This window comes from Schistocerca gregaria, chromosome 3 (assembly GCF_023897955.1).
Source record: "Schistocerca gregaria isolate iqSchGreg1 chromosome 3, iqSchGreg1.2, whole genome shotgun sequence".
Taxonomy (NCBI): domain Eukaryota; kingdom Metazoa; phylum Arthropoda; class Insecta; order Orthoptera; family Acrididae; genus Schistocerca; species Schistocerca gregaria.
The window spans coordinates 487,070,434-487,084,570 of NC_064922.1; positions in this window are offsets into that span (position 1 = coordinate 487,070,434).

The window sequence follows — 14,137 nt, forward strand, 5'->3', positions numbered from 1 at the left end:
TAACAACTCCGGAGAAACAAGGAATTAACGAAGATATTACGCATTTTCGATTTGAATCACAGGCGGAAAGTAGCATATGTGAAATCAGACAGTCTGCACCGCGGGTACGCGAAAGTTACAGTGGACAATATTTAATGGATCTACCACAACCGGAAAGAACGACGGGAAAAATGATCAGAAACAAAAGTGGCGAAGAATCACGAATTTCATATGGAACTAAGACGAAGTACGACAACAATCATTTCCTCACAGTCAGAAAATTTCAGCATTTTCGATAAGGAAACTCATTACATCCCCGAAGTTTTATTGATCAATTACGAGTAGGATTACTGGAACACTGGACGCTAGCACACAAATTAGATTTTATATGTGCACACATGTCAGGAACAGTCGCCGAAACCATGCAGAATGTTGCAGAGACATGCCGGTCGTACGAAGATTTCAGAGAGAAGTTTCTCTCACGATATTGGTCCAGCGAAGCACAGAACAGAGTGAAGTACGAATTATTACAGAACCCATATTTTGAAAATTCAGGAGAGAAGAGTCCCGTGAAATTTTTCGTAGTAATGGCAAACAAAAGTCAATGCTTAGATGTACCATACAGTGACGGAAAGTTGATTAAATTATGCGCGGTGAAGCTACCATTGAAATACCAGCAATCATTAGTAGGTCGCGGAGGCTATGACGCCGAAGCATTTAAAGGGATTCTAAGGGAACTAGGGTTCATATTTTCGAGAGATGACGCAAGAAAAAGACGAAGCGCACGTGAAAGACACAGTACGAAGAAACAATAATTACGAACCACGTGATAACTTCGCACCAAGAAACGACAATAGCTTTCAACAAAGAACTAGTTATGGATTTAGAAGAGAATATGGCAATAACTATAATTCACCCAGGAACAGCAACAACTATTACAGAGGGAATAATGACAACTGGAACGGGTACTGGAGAACCAATAGACCGACAAATTATCAACAAAGAAACCACTATAAAAAAAGCTGAACAAGAAAAGCGAATACAGATAGAAGAGATGGAAGTAAGACCACCAAACCCTAATAAACGTTCGAGTTGACAGCTAAGCGCCCATGCCAAAGAGAATGACGCACCGACCCAGGACAATTGCAGCACCTTGAACAGAGAAGTAAAAATCTTATCACGAGAAGAGAAGAAGGAAGAAAGAAATCCTCAGGCACCAGATGAAAACGAAGACAAGAAAATAACAATATCGTGTTGGGATGAAATTTATTGGGAGAATACTGACGAGGAAGATGAATTACCAGAGGCATGCACAACGAATGTAGGAGGAAAGGACGAAGTAATGAGTATGGCAGAGCTATTTGAGATGGAAACCAGGGAAAGCGAATACAATGAGGATAATGCGCAGTCGACAGAGGTTGAAAATAAGTTACAAGTGGGCACACAACCCAACGTATATAATGAAGGAAGTTATGAAGCGATAATTAGAGCATTTAGATGCGATTATGTGAAAGTATCGACGAAGAAGGAGAATATAGACAAGGATGAGGAACAAGTAGAGGATTTTGAAGTAACCGTAAATGAAGGAAGAAATAGAGAAGAGTTCAATGGTTCAAATGGCTCTGAGCGCTATGGGACTCAACTGCTGTGGTCATTAGTCCCCTAGAACTTAGAACTACTTAAACCTAACTAACCTAAGGACATCACACACATCCATGCCCGAGGCAGGATTCGAACCTGCGACCGTAGCAATCGCACGGTTCCGGACTGCGCGCCTAGAACCGCGAGACCACCGCGGCCGGCATAGAGAAGAGGAAATAAAAGAGAGAGAAGTAGCAGTCGAAGCTTATCCTACAGAAAGTTCGAATTCACAAGGGAAATTCCTAAAAGACTCGTGTATGATTCAGTGGAGGATTCGTTGACGCAAGAAGAAGAAGAACAGAACCAACCCTTTCAAATTCAATCAATTGTGAAGGCCATGGTAAAGCATATCCCAGTCAATATTGTAACTGATAGCGGAAGTGAACTGACTGCGATCTCAGAAAATTTATTCATGCAGTGTAATGCCAATGAGGAATTGCCAGTTCTGAAAACACATAAGATTAAAGTAAGAGGTCCAATTAGAAACAATGCTGCGGAAGTTACGAGGTTAACTCTTTCGTGCCAAGGTCAAAAGATCGAAGCCAACTTCGTGATAATACCTAAACTAACTGTAGATTTGATTATAGGTGCAGATTTTTTAAATGAGAGACGAGCGATAATAGATATGGAGAAAGGTAGCGTAACATTCGGGAATGTCACTCTTCTCTTTGAGCAAAAGCTAAAATTAGAAGGTATACCAGCTATAAACAAACAATTAAGAATGACGCAAGATAAAGATGATGAAGAATTAGAATGGTATGCACAAAAGAAGGAATCGCCTCAACTAACGTTAGAAGTCCATAAAGAAATCGATGAAAAATTGCAAGAAGTTCAAGGTATTTCAGAACACAGTAAAAGAGAATTAGAGGGTATTTTACGAGAGAAAGCATAGGTATTTTTACCTAAGGCTGGCAGTATTAAAAACTTTCAGTACAAGTTTGAACATTAATTTTATTACTGGTAGATAATCAACACAATATTTCAAGATTATGTTGCAGATAAGATCGTCAGGAGAAAGAAGAATGAAGAGAGATGAGGGTGGGAAAAAGAAAGTAGTTTCAATAATAACACCAATAGTACGATAGATTAAGGTGAAGGGATAAAGCGTAGATAGTATAACAGCATGAAATACTAAAATGCTATACACCACGAGACTAAACAAAAATAAAAAACGAATTTGAGGATTCTTGAGTAGACGTTAAGACTACAAATACACTCCTGGAAACTGAAATAAGAACACCGTGAATTCATTGTCCCAGGAAGGGGAAACTTTATTGACACTTTCCTGGGGTCAGATACATCACATGTTCACACTGACAGAACCACAGGCACATAGACACCGGCAACAGAGCATGCACAATGTTGGCACTAGTACAGTGTATATCCACCTTTCGCAGCAATGCAGGCTGCTATTCTCCCATGGAGACGATCATAGTGATGCTGGATGTAGTCCTGTTTAACGGCTTGCCATGCCATTTCCACCCGGCGCCTCAGTTGGACGAGCGTTCGTGCTGGACGTGCAGACCGCGTGAGACGACGCTTCATCCAGTTCCAAACATGCTCAATGGGGGACAGATCCGGAGATCTTGCTGGTCAGGGTAGTTGACTTACACCTTCTAGAGCACGTTGGGTGGCACGGGATACATGCGGACGTGCATTGTCCTGTTGGAACAGCAAGTTCCCTTGCCGGCCTAGGAATGGTAGAACGATGGGTTCGATGACGGTTTGGATGTACCGTGCAATATTCAGTGTCCCCTCGACGATGACCAGAGGTGTATGGCCAGTGTAGGACATCGCTCCCCACACCATGATGCCGGGTGTTGGCCCTGTGTGCCTCGGTTGTATGCAGTCCTGATTGTGGCGCTCACCTGCATGGCGCCAAACACGCATACGACCATCATTGGCACCAAGGCAGAAGCGACTCTCATCGCTGAAGACGACACGTCTCCATTCGTCCCTCCATTCACGCCTGTCGCGACACCACTGGAGGCGGGCTGCACGATGTTGTGGCGTGAGCGGAAGACGGCCTAACGGTGTGCGGGACCGTAGCCCAGCTTCATGGAGAGGGTTGCGAATGGGCCTCGCCGATCCCCCAGGAGCCACAGTGTCCCTAATTTGCTGGGATCCTACGGTCTTTGCGTGCATCCGTGCGTCGCTGCAGTCCGGTCCCAGGTCGACGGGCACGTGCACCTTCCGCTGACCACTGGCGACAACATCGATGTACTGTGGAGACCTCACGCCCCACATGTTGAGCAATTCGGCGGTACGTCCACCTGGCCTCCCGGATGCCCACTATACGCCCTCGCTCAAAGTCCGTCAACTGCACATACGGTTCACGTCCACGTTGTCATGGCATGCTACCAGTGTTAAAGACTGCGATGGAGCTCCGTATGCCACGGCAAACTGTCTGACACTGACGGTGGCGGTGCACAAATGCTGCGCAGCTAGCGCCATTCGACGGCCAACACCGCGGTTCCTGGTGTGTCCGCTGTGCCGTGCGTGTGATCATTGCTTGTACAGCCCTCTCGCAGTGTCCGGAGCAAGTATGGTGGGTCTGACACACCGGTGTCAATGTGTTCTTTTTTCCATTTCCAGGAGTGTATCTTAGAATTGTAACATGGAAAGGGCGCCTAAATTTGTAAAGCTTTTTAAGAAGGCGTAAATCAAGTAGGTACTTAATATATGTTAGATAATTATAAGTAAAACTTTTTGTAAGAACCATTGTAAAAACTCCAGCAAGGAAGAGATGCAACGACCCACAAGTTACAATGCGAGAAGTATCAAGAAAGAAAAGGATGAAATTAGCAAGACACGAGGACAGCGAGACCAACAGAAGGCCCTTGTAACGAAAGTGGGCAATAAATTTGCCTACTAGGTGGAACCCTGCTGGGATGGACACTGACAGAGCCCTGCAGAGACGCGACGGGATGCCGAACGCCAGAAGGGGCTGATGGCACGGACAGACAAGCAGACACTGGATTTTCACCGCTGGTAAACCCAGAGCGCCCCGACTCAGCGGAGCGAGCAAAAAACGGCCCGACGAAAAGACTGCTTGGGCAAGTCACCGCTGGCAAAAAATATGTGTAAAAGTCACACTACTGCTATTAAACAGCACGTTGATGCATGAAACTGAAGAAGAACTTTTACAAAGTAAAAATGACCCGTCCAAACAATTTATGAAACTGTTACTAGGAGTAGAACTTGAAAGCGACTAGTTATCAATAAATATTTCCATATCCTGCCCAGAGAAGAACAAAGAAGCAAGTAAGAAGCAGAGAAAAGGCAGGAAGAACAGAAGTTGAAGATTCACAAGACTGAGACCAAGAAAGAAGATGGGTGAAGAATAGACGACATACCTTCCCCAATCCTTATCCTATTATAAACTAGTCGTCTGCGAAGTATTACAACGAAAAACGACCGCTTTCAGCTACACATAACGATGACTTTCATGCATACAAAGCCAGTAAACCACGAGATTCTGCACTCACAGCTCCATTCCATTATGGGACCTCCATAACGGCAACACACATTTGCAAAGTCAACAAGGAACGACGAACAAAGCTGTACATAAAATACTTGCCCACATCCATCTCGCTCAAGTCCTTCACCTTCGTGCAAAAACATTCGCCAACCTCAGGCTTAAATATTCATGGGATTGTGTGAACGTGTGAAATCAAATAATGTGAAGTAGGAATTGTGAAAAGAAACGTGTGAAGAACTAAATAAGTTAAGCACACCAAACAGCTAATAAACTACAAAAGAACAGTCATTGACTATGGACTTAAATAAAGAATAGACTATCGATAAAAATAAGTCATAAAAGTAGGAAAGCCTTGAACCCTTTCCACTATATTTAGTTGGTATTAAGATTCTTTTACAGGGAGTGCAGTGGAGCTGACACTGAGATCATTTAGTATTTGGTTATATCATCGCTAGTCTCACTGAACTCTTCTGAATTCTACATGTCATGTGTGGTCTGGCGTCTCCTTACCAGCAACAAGTCCCAGGTTCAAAGTAGTCAATTCCGTAAAAAACACGCTCAGAACGTCGTTGCATGAAAGTGGTAGGGAAACACGATATAGAACAAACAGAAACCACCATGAATGTTTAGAACATCACTAGTAAAAAAAATATTTTATGTGGGACATATAATGCCTTGCTGGAGTCCAGGAGTAATAAATTTGGGGAACGATTCAATACCCCTCGATCCCAATGAGGCATATACAAACGACCGACAATAATTACAGATCTCTAACCGACAACTGGAAATTGGAAACACGGACGCGCCCAGTATTCATTCCAAAAACTGAAAACTAATTTGTACAATAACCTGAATAATTTTGATTAATTTACTTTCGAAAGTGTGGGTGCAAAGTGGGTTGGAGTTGGCATAGCAACGCTACTGGTATCCTTGATATTTGACGTAGTCTCCTCTGCCTTTGAAAATTATGAGTTCTATCAAAGATAGCTTTTTCCGAAATGGCCTCACAGGTTTCAAAATTCTGCCATCTCATTCTACCTGACGTGAACTTTCTTTTTATCGACCATATATTGTTTAGATGGGTGATTCCACATATTCAGAATACCATGAAGAATAGATGCTGGAAGAGCATCAGACAGGGGGAGGTTTTGGTGTCACGTTAGTTTTTATAGAACATTAGATTAACTACAATGCCTTCATTGACTTCGTAAGAAAACTTATTTGAAAATCGAATCGATCTTACACGCCGCTTACGTTCGCTGGGGATACGACATGTTCCACTGAAAACGATGTACCTCACCACACTATTAGAGTTGAACAAAAATGCTTTTCACATCAAGACCAACAATTTTGAATTTAACACAAATCAACATTTGTTAAATCCTTCGTTATGTTTTTGTTTTGTTTCATGCCCTCCGATGGAAGTGGAGAGAAAAGCTAAATTCGAGTTTTAGGTTTCCAATGTACTTATCAACAACAGACTTGGGAAATTACAGGTTGTACAGCTGCTCTCACTAGTTGTGGTTACCATGGGGATAGAAAAGAAGATTATGGTGTAGCGTCCTGTCGATGAAAAGGTAGTTAGAGATGAAGCACAACGTCGAAAAGCAGCTGTGGCAAACCACGGAAAACTAAAATTTCTATTTCCGGATATAGGTTCGTATCCCGCTACTCCCAATCGCAAATGCGATGCCCTAGAAGTTAGGATGTGGTGATAGGGGTTAATATTCGTTGCAATGGCGACTGTTTTGAGGCGGTCCATATAAGCAGTCAAAACTTTCATAAACAGCACGTACCAAAAACTGTATTTATTTATTAATTTTTTTTTTGGAAGATAGTTTAAGCAGACAGCTTATCTGTCTAAAGATATGACTTACGCAAAAAAGTTTTAAAGAATGAGGGATCAAAGGCTTACTACTACCTGCCAAACATCCAAACGAAATCACTGCGAAATGTGTGTTCCATTTAAAGATATTTCATACTGAAACAGGGCAAAAATTACGTATTCATTACAAATCGAAAATTTTGTAAAACCACTCTCTTATTGTTCCTGGTCATTCATTTACTACTTTTGTGAGATCCTTAGGTCGATGCACATGATTTAAAGTTCTACCAGAGAATGAAGGCTAGGACGCTTCGGCTCTACGCGCAAAGTTTTGGAGTCTTTTGAGATGTCGGAGATGACATGGTCATAATTTTTAAGGTGCTAACTTAAGACGCTACTATTTTTGTAAGTATGTTTTATAAATAGGGTTTCAAAGACTCACCCTATCTGTATTACATAAGCACCATCACAAGCAAGACCCACATGTGATTTTACAGACACTTGGTCTTATAGCTCTTGTGACTATGCTTATATAGGTCGGACTGTGAGGGACTGTGAAAACCGAATTAGGGAACATACGACAAAAAATGGTTGTGACGAGGGTTTTGTTTCACTATATGGGCGTCGAGGTGTGCCCATGTGGCTCAGTTTTCGAGTTTCGAGTCGGTGGGTGTGCACTGCGTGAGTTTCGTAGCCACATTTTTGGTTTTATGAAAGAGCTGTTCAGCAGCAGATACAGCTTCCGTCACCTGGAGGGCCCTCGTCTGATGTACTATTGTATGTTCATTTTATGTCACTACTACTGTAGGCTGTTCTGTTTTCATAATAATGTCGTTACTTGACACTAATGATCACTGTTGCCGATGAAGCCTAGTGGTATTATTTTTATGTCAGTATTTAACCACATGGTGATCTTTACGACACGTGGTTACTTCCTGTACATTAAATTACACTCATCTTTCTGGAATTGTACCTACATATGCTACTATCCTTAGGTTTTAATTTCTTTCTTCATTTGTCCACTTCCTTCGATGTTTGTAAATTTAGGTTGCTTGGCTAACCGTGTACTAAGAGGAAATTATTTCCTGTGCCTGAATTTGTATACATGCGACTAATGTATGTGTGTGTTATTGTATCTATTTCAATCATAAGCATTTTGTAATAAAAAGTAGATTTTTCGTGTGAACTCATGAATTGGTCCCCACCGCCTTAAACTGTCTGGTGTTTCTTTACAGGATTCCCTTCCCTGCAACATGAGATTCGACTTTGTGTGTAACATAGTTATAAAAAAAAAACACTCAATCTTCAGGCCATGAGTGGTCTACTGGGACCATCCGACCGCCGTGTCATCCTCAGTGTAGAATGCGGATAGGAGGGGCATGGGGTCAGCACACCGTTCTCCCGGTCGTTTTGATGGTATTCTCGGCCGAAGCCGCTACTATTCGGTTGAGTAGCTCCTCAATTGGCATCACGAGGCTGAGTGCGCCCAGGATAATGGCAATAGCGCATGGCGCCCTGGATGGTCACCCATCCAAATGGCGGCCAGGCCCGACAGCGCTTAACTTCGGTGATCTCACGGGAACCGGTATAGCCACTGCGGCAAGGCCGTTGCCTCTTAACATAGTTGTTGCCTTATGTATTTTATGTTCTGTCAGCTACTGTGCGAGCCTGCACCGACACAAACAAGGAAGGAGGGAAGTTGCGATGGCAAGTGGCGAGAATTCAAAATTATCTGTATATAACACTTCTTAATTCACAGAATTTTTTATTTTTAAAAAGAAAAGAAAAATTACTTAACTTCTCGTTATGAAGTGACCTGATGTGCTCCTGTGCCTCGTACGTGCAATTAAATTTACACTCTATTATTACTCGCAGAATGCATGCTAAGTATCGTGTTCCTGTTACTCAGTGCTGATGCTCTCCCAGTCTGCGACCGAATTGGGTCGACCAGCAATGGGCGGCTGGTCAAGTCAACGTTGACAGTGGCACAGAACTCTGCCTTAGACGGCCGTGGTGGCTGAGCGGTTCTAGGCGGTTCAGTCCGGAACCGCGCGACTACTACGTTCGCAGGTTCGAATCCTCGGGCATGGGTGAGTGTGATGTCCTTATGTTAGTTAGGTTAAAGTAGTTCTAAGGTCTAGGGGACTGAGGACCTCAGATGTTAAGTCCCATAGTGCTCAGAGCCATTTGAACCATTTTTCAGTGCCTTTATGATGCCGCTTCGCGGCGCTCCGCAGGTCGTTGCGTTTTAGGGCTGGACGTTTTGATATGATATATATTTGTTTAGTAATTATGCACTAGCTGCAGATCGTATATCTGTCATTTATGTTGTATTTAAGTCTTAAGTATGAATGCTCTCGAGTACTGCCACCTGGTGGCCTAGTTGTCTTCCTGAACGTCGCAACTGCCGCAATGATTTAGTTTCACTCTGCCTTATGAGTAAGATTGATGACCCCATACCTGCATATGACGAGTTCACCCGAACGTTGGGTGTTGTCACATTCTGCTTCAATACAATTCCATGTTTTAGTGTTAAGTGTACACTGTGTTATTTGTTGTTCTTTGTGGAACTATTTTTCAGATAAATCTGATGATGAGGAATGCATCGAACTGCGTAATTAAAGAAAATAGTCACCACACATCATGTGACTTCCATGCACTTTTAGCGTGCAAACATCCGTGATACAACCTTCAAATTAATTAAAAATGGGCGCACAACGCTTACTGACATCAAGTCACGCCTGTTGACATTTCTGCTACTCCTCGATACTTTTATCTTTAATCGATTTACTGTCAGTCCACGTTCTGTACTAGTTATATTGTTCTTTCAACAGGTCTTTTACTATTTCTTCTCTTTCATTCAGAATACCAATCTCATTCTATGATTTATCTCCCTTCAACTGTAATTACTATCCTCCCTCCTAGAAGTTTATACTGTCGCCGTCACTACTTTTCAATGTATATATTTAAGAGCAGGGCCAAGAGCGTGTGTGCATGCATACACCATTGATAATGGCGAGCTAAATACTATTACTAAACGTCCACCGTCCTACCTGATAACGAAATGTTTCACCTCGCAGAGGTATACTTCCAATTATATGTGATTATGTCCGCTCTTAAAGTACCTAAACCTGTGTATTTTCAAGCATCATCCCACTGTACATTAAGTAAAAGCTTGTTACTTATTTTCACAGAAATCACTAGGACGTATGCAACTAAGTGGAGCATCTGATTTAATTCCCCAGGAAACGAGCCCCACTTAATGATCACTTTGTTCTGCTTCATGCTATAGTAAGCGAATGAGCCTTAAATATCAGCAGAAGCTGTGATCGATTTTTTCGGTGCTTTACAAATCTCAACTGATATTCATTGTAGTTATTCCATTCATGTGGCGTGCCCTTATCATCACAAACAGCCTATAATACGTAGTCGATTATAGAACTTAATTTTCTCACAGCAGTCAGAGTGACGGAAACAGTCCGAAACGTATATTTAATAAATTTGAAAGGGGCTTATCTTTTGGTAGTTAATAATAAATGAAATAATCAAGCAGTAAATGGCTTTTCCTAGTGGTCATAAAAACGTCAATACAATTCGCGTTACTTTAAATTTTTTGTCAGTTTTGCATGATGTATTGAAAACACACACGGGCCATGAAAGACACTACTTTATTTATGAATTCCACCAGCATTTGCATTCGTTGTAGCCGATCGCGTGAAAAAGAGCTAAAATCATATTGCATCCCGGGGAGTGAGGCGATAACAGCTCAGTCGGGAAGCTATTTTTCGCTTAACTCGCCATCAGCAATGCGAAATGAAAAATAATGGCCAGTATTAATGTACAGTCAACCTTCTCACTGCATCGCAGACTGAATCTCTAGTTGGTCTGTCAGAATTGTATGCTGACCATGATTTCCCTCGCAGATAATCATAATTACACATTTCTAACAATCGAAGTATGGTCTTCTATATTGTTACTTATGAAACCAACTGTGTGGAGAAAACTTTATTATGGTTTCGAAAACAGAAGATCTCTTTTGAAAAGATGAGTAGCTGCTAATCGTTTATGGTAGTTTTATCTGTGGACTCATCTGCTGTGCTGTGTCATGTAAGATACTAATATAAATAGTGTAACCTCCCAACAATAAACAGTAAAAAAATAAGTATAATAATCACATTCAGCGTAACCTCCCAACAGAAAAAAATATACTTCCCAACAGTAAAAAAATAAGTTATGTAACCTCCCAACAGTAAAAAATATAATTACATGATTCGCATTTAGTATAACCTACCAATAGATAAATTCCGTAAACTACCAATAATAAAATGACTCATCTCTCAATTAAATTGCGGCTCACTTATAACCTTTCAATAATTGACTGCGAATGTAAACTGGTAAATTTAGGACGTTCGCAGTGCTGCATCATGGCCCTGAAAGATATTACTGAATAAACTGAAAATTCTTACCTCAATGAGGTCGCAGGATAACGTGTATATATCTGCTCCTATAAGAAATTTTTCTGGCACAGTTCAGTGCAATGCTGGCCGAGAGATTTGTCACGTGTAAAAAGAAACAACAGATTTTTCTTTACAATAATCGGGACGACCATGGATTGGAGAAATTAGTATATTCTTTAAATTGAGATGAATGTTTGTCAAAAGTTAAATTTTATAAGAAAGATTATTATTAAGAGATTTTTTTTAAAAATATTTACATGGGACTTGATAAACAATAGTATATATGCGCGAGGCTACTTTTACCTTATACTACATCGCTCAGGCACCACCATCGCTCCCCACGACTGGCCCAGCCAACTCGATACACCAGACTGGTCGCTACTACTTACTCTTACTGCCACACAGTTCCTACTGCAGCCAACACTGCTATTTGGTCTGAGATTCTCTTATAGCTTACATATCGCAGGCAGCGCGTGAGCAATCAATCGAAATTACATCTGCTCGAGTGCGCTAGCAATAAATTCCTTAATCCATCGAAATTACATCTGCTCGAGTGCGCTAGCAACAAATTCCTTATTCATGGACCTCTTACAATAGCTAGTAAATTAGCAATGATGAGAACAATGCGAGAAACACGATATTCAGTTCTATTCCACAAGTAGTCGTGCTAGAAACTGATGTAGCATAAGAATAGAGGTCAGTAAATAGTGTAGAATGTACAAATTTTCGGATGCACACATTAATGAAAAGCTGAGGTGGAAGAAATTTATTACTGTTATGAAACAAGTTTAACTACATTTGCTCTTCGTATAAATGCTAGCCTTGGAAACAAACGAATCGATCTTCCGAAATATTTTGCATATTTAAACTCAGTAATATCTTATGTAACCTTTTTATAGCGTAACACAGCAACAGAAAGAAGTTATTAATAAACCAGCAGTACGAATAATGTAAAGCGGTGTCCACCTGTGGACGTCATGTAGGAACCTTCTCAAGGAGTTAGGCGTTTTAACTTCACCATAACAGTACATGTATTTGCTGATGAAATTAGGAAATTAATAAATAAAAGTACTCCATCACCAACTTAGAGTAACAGTGATTTCCAAACCTCCAACATTAGAGGAGAAAATAACCTTCGTTCTCCATTATTAAAGCAGCTAGTGGCTTAGAAAAGAGTTAAATATAGAGCAAAAATTTTTCGATTACTTTCTCAATGACATAAAACGTCTGACGGGTATCAAAACAAGTTGAAAATACAGTTTTAAATCATTTCTTCTGGACAACTCATTTTGTTTCAGGACACCTTTATAAGTAAAATCTGGTAGCCTAAAAAAGCAACCCTTGCTTTTAAGTGTAGTTGCTTGTGTATAAATAAGAACTATTGTGTTCATTAATGTTAACACTAATTATCAATACGAATTCCGTTAACTGACTCGTTCCACACCATTTCAGTAAAAGAGCCTTTGAAATGATCTGCGCAGTATGTCGCTAACTAACTTTATTTAGTATGTAGTCTCGGGTACAGGGTGTCTGCCATGATGATGTAGTGTCAGTTCACTATGTGTAACGTACAACCCAGTGTCAATTATATGGAAAATGAGGTGTTATAGCAAAGATGATCTTACAAAGTAATTTGAACGTTTCGTAATTTTGGGCTTCGTAATACAGATTTACGTTCAATGAAAGAAGTTTTTTTCTACAATTCAGTTATAGCCGTACTGTCCCTGAGTTTAAAATCTTCCCGGCGAATGTTCGAAGAGAGTGCGGGATTGCAGCCGTTCGTCGTAAACTTGATCATACACTCCTGGAAATTGAAATAAGAACACCGTGAATTCATTGTCCCAGGAAGGGGAAACCTTATTGACACATTCCTGGGGTCAGATACATCACATGATCAGACTGACAGAACCACAGGCACATAGACACAGGCAACAGAGCATGCACAATGTTGGCACTAGTAAAGTGTATATCCACCTTTCGCAGCAATGCAGGCTGCTATTCTCCCATGGAGACGATCGTAGAGATGCTGGATGTAGTCCTGTGGTACGGCTTGCCATGCCATTTCCACCTGGCGCCTCAGTTGGACCAGCGTTCGTGCTAGACATGCAGACCGCGTGAGACGACGCTTCATCCAGTCCCAAACATGGTCAATGGGGGACAGATCCGGAGATCTTGCTGGCCAGGGTAGTTGACTTACACCTCCTACAGCAAGTTGGGTGGCACAGGATACATGCGGACGTGCATTGTCCTGTTGGAACAGCAAGTTCCCTTGCCGGTCTAGGAATGGTAGAACGATGGGTTCGATGACGGTTTGGATGAACCGTGCACTATTCAATGTCCTCTCGACGATCACCAGAGGTGTACGGCCAGTGTAGGAGATCGCTCCCCACACCATGATGCCGGGTGTTGGCCCTGTGTGCCTCGGTCGTATGCAGTCCTGATTGTGGCGCTCACCTGCACGGCGCCAAACACGCATACGACCATCATTGGCACCAAGGCAGAAGCGACTCTCATCGCTGAAGACGACACGTCTCCATTCGTCCCTCCATTCACGCCTGTCGCGATGGAGCTCCGTATGCCACGGCAAACTGTCTGACACTGACGGCGGCGGGGAACAAATGCTGCGCAGCTAGCGCCATTCGACGGCCAACACCGCGGTTCCTGGTGTGTCCGCTGTGCCGTGCGTGTGATCATTGCTTGTACAGCCCTCTCCCAGTGTCCGGAGCAAGTATGGTGGGTATGACACACCGGTGA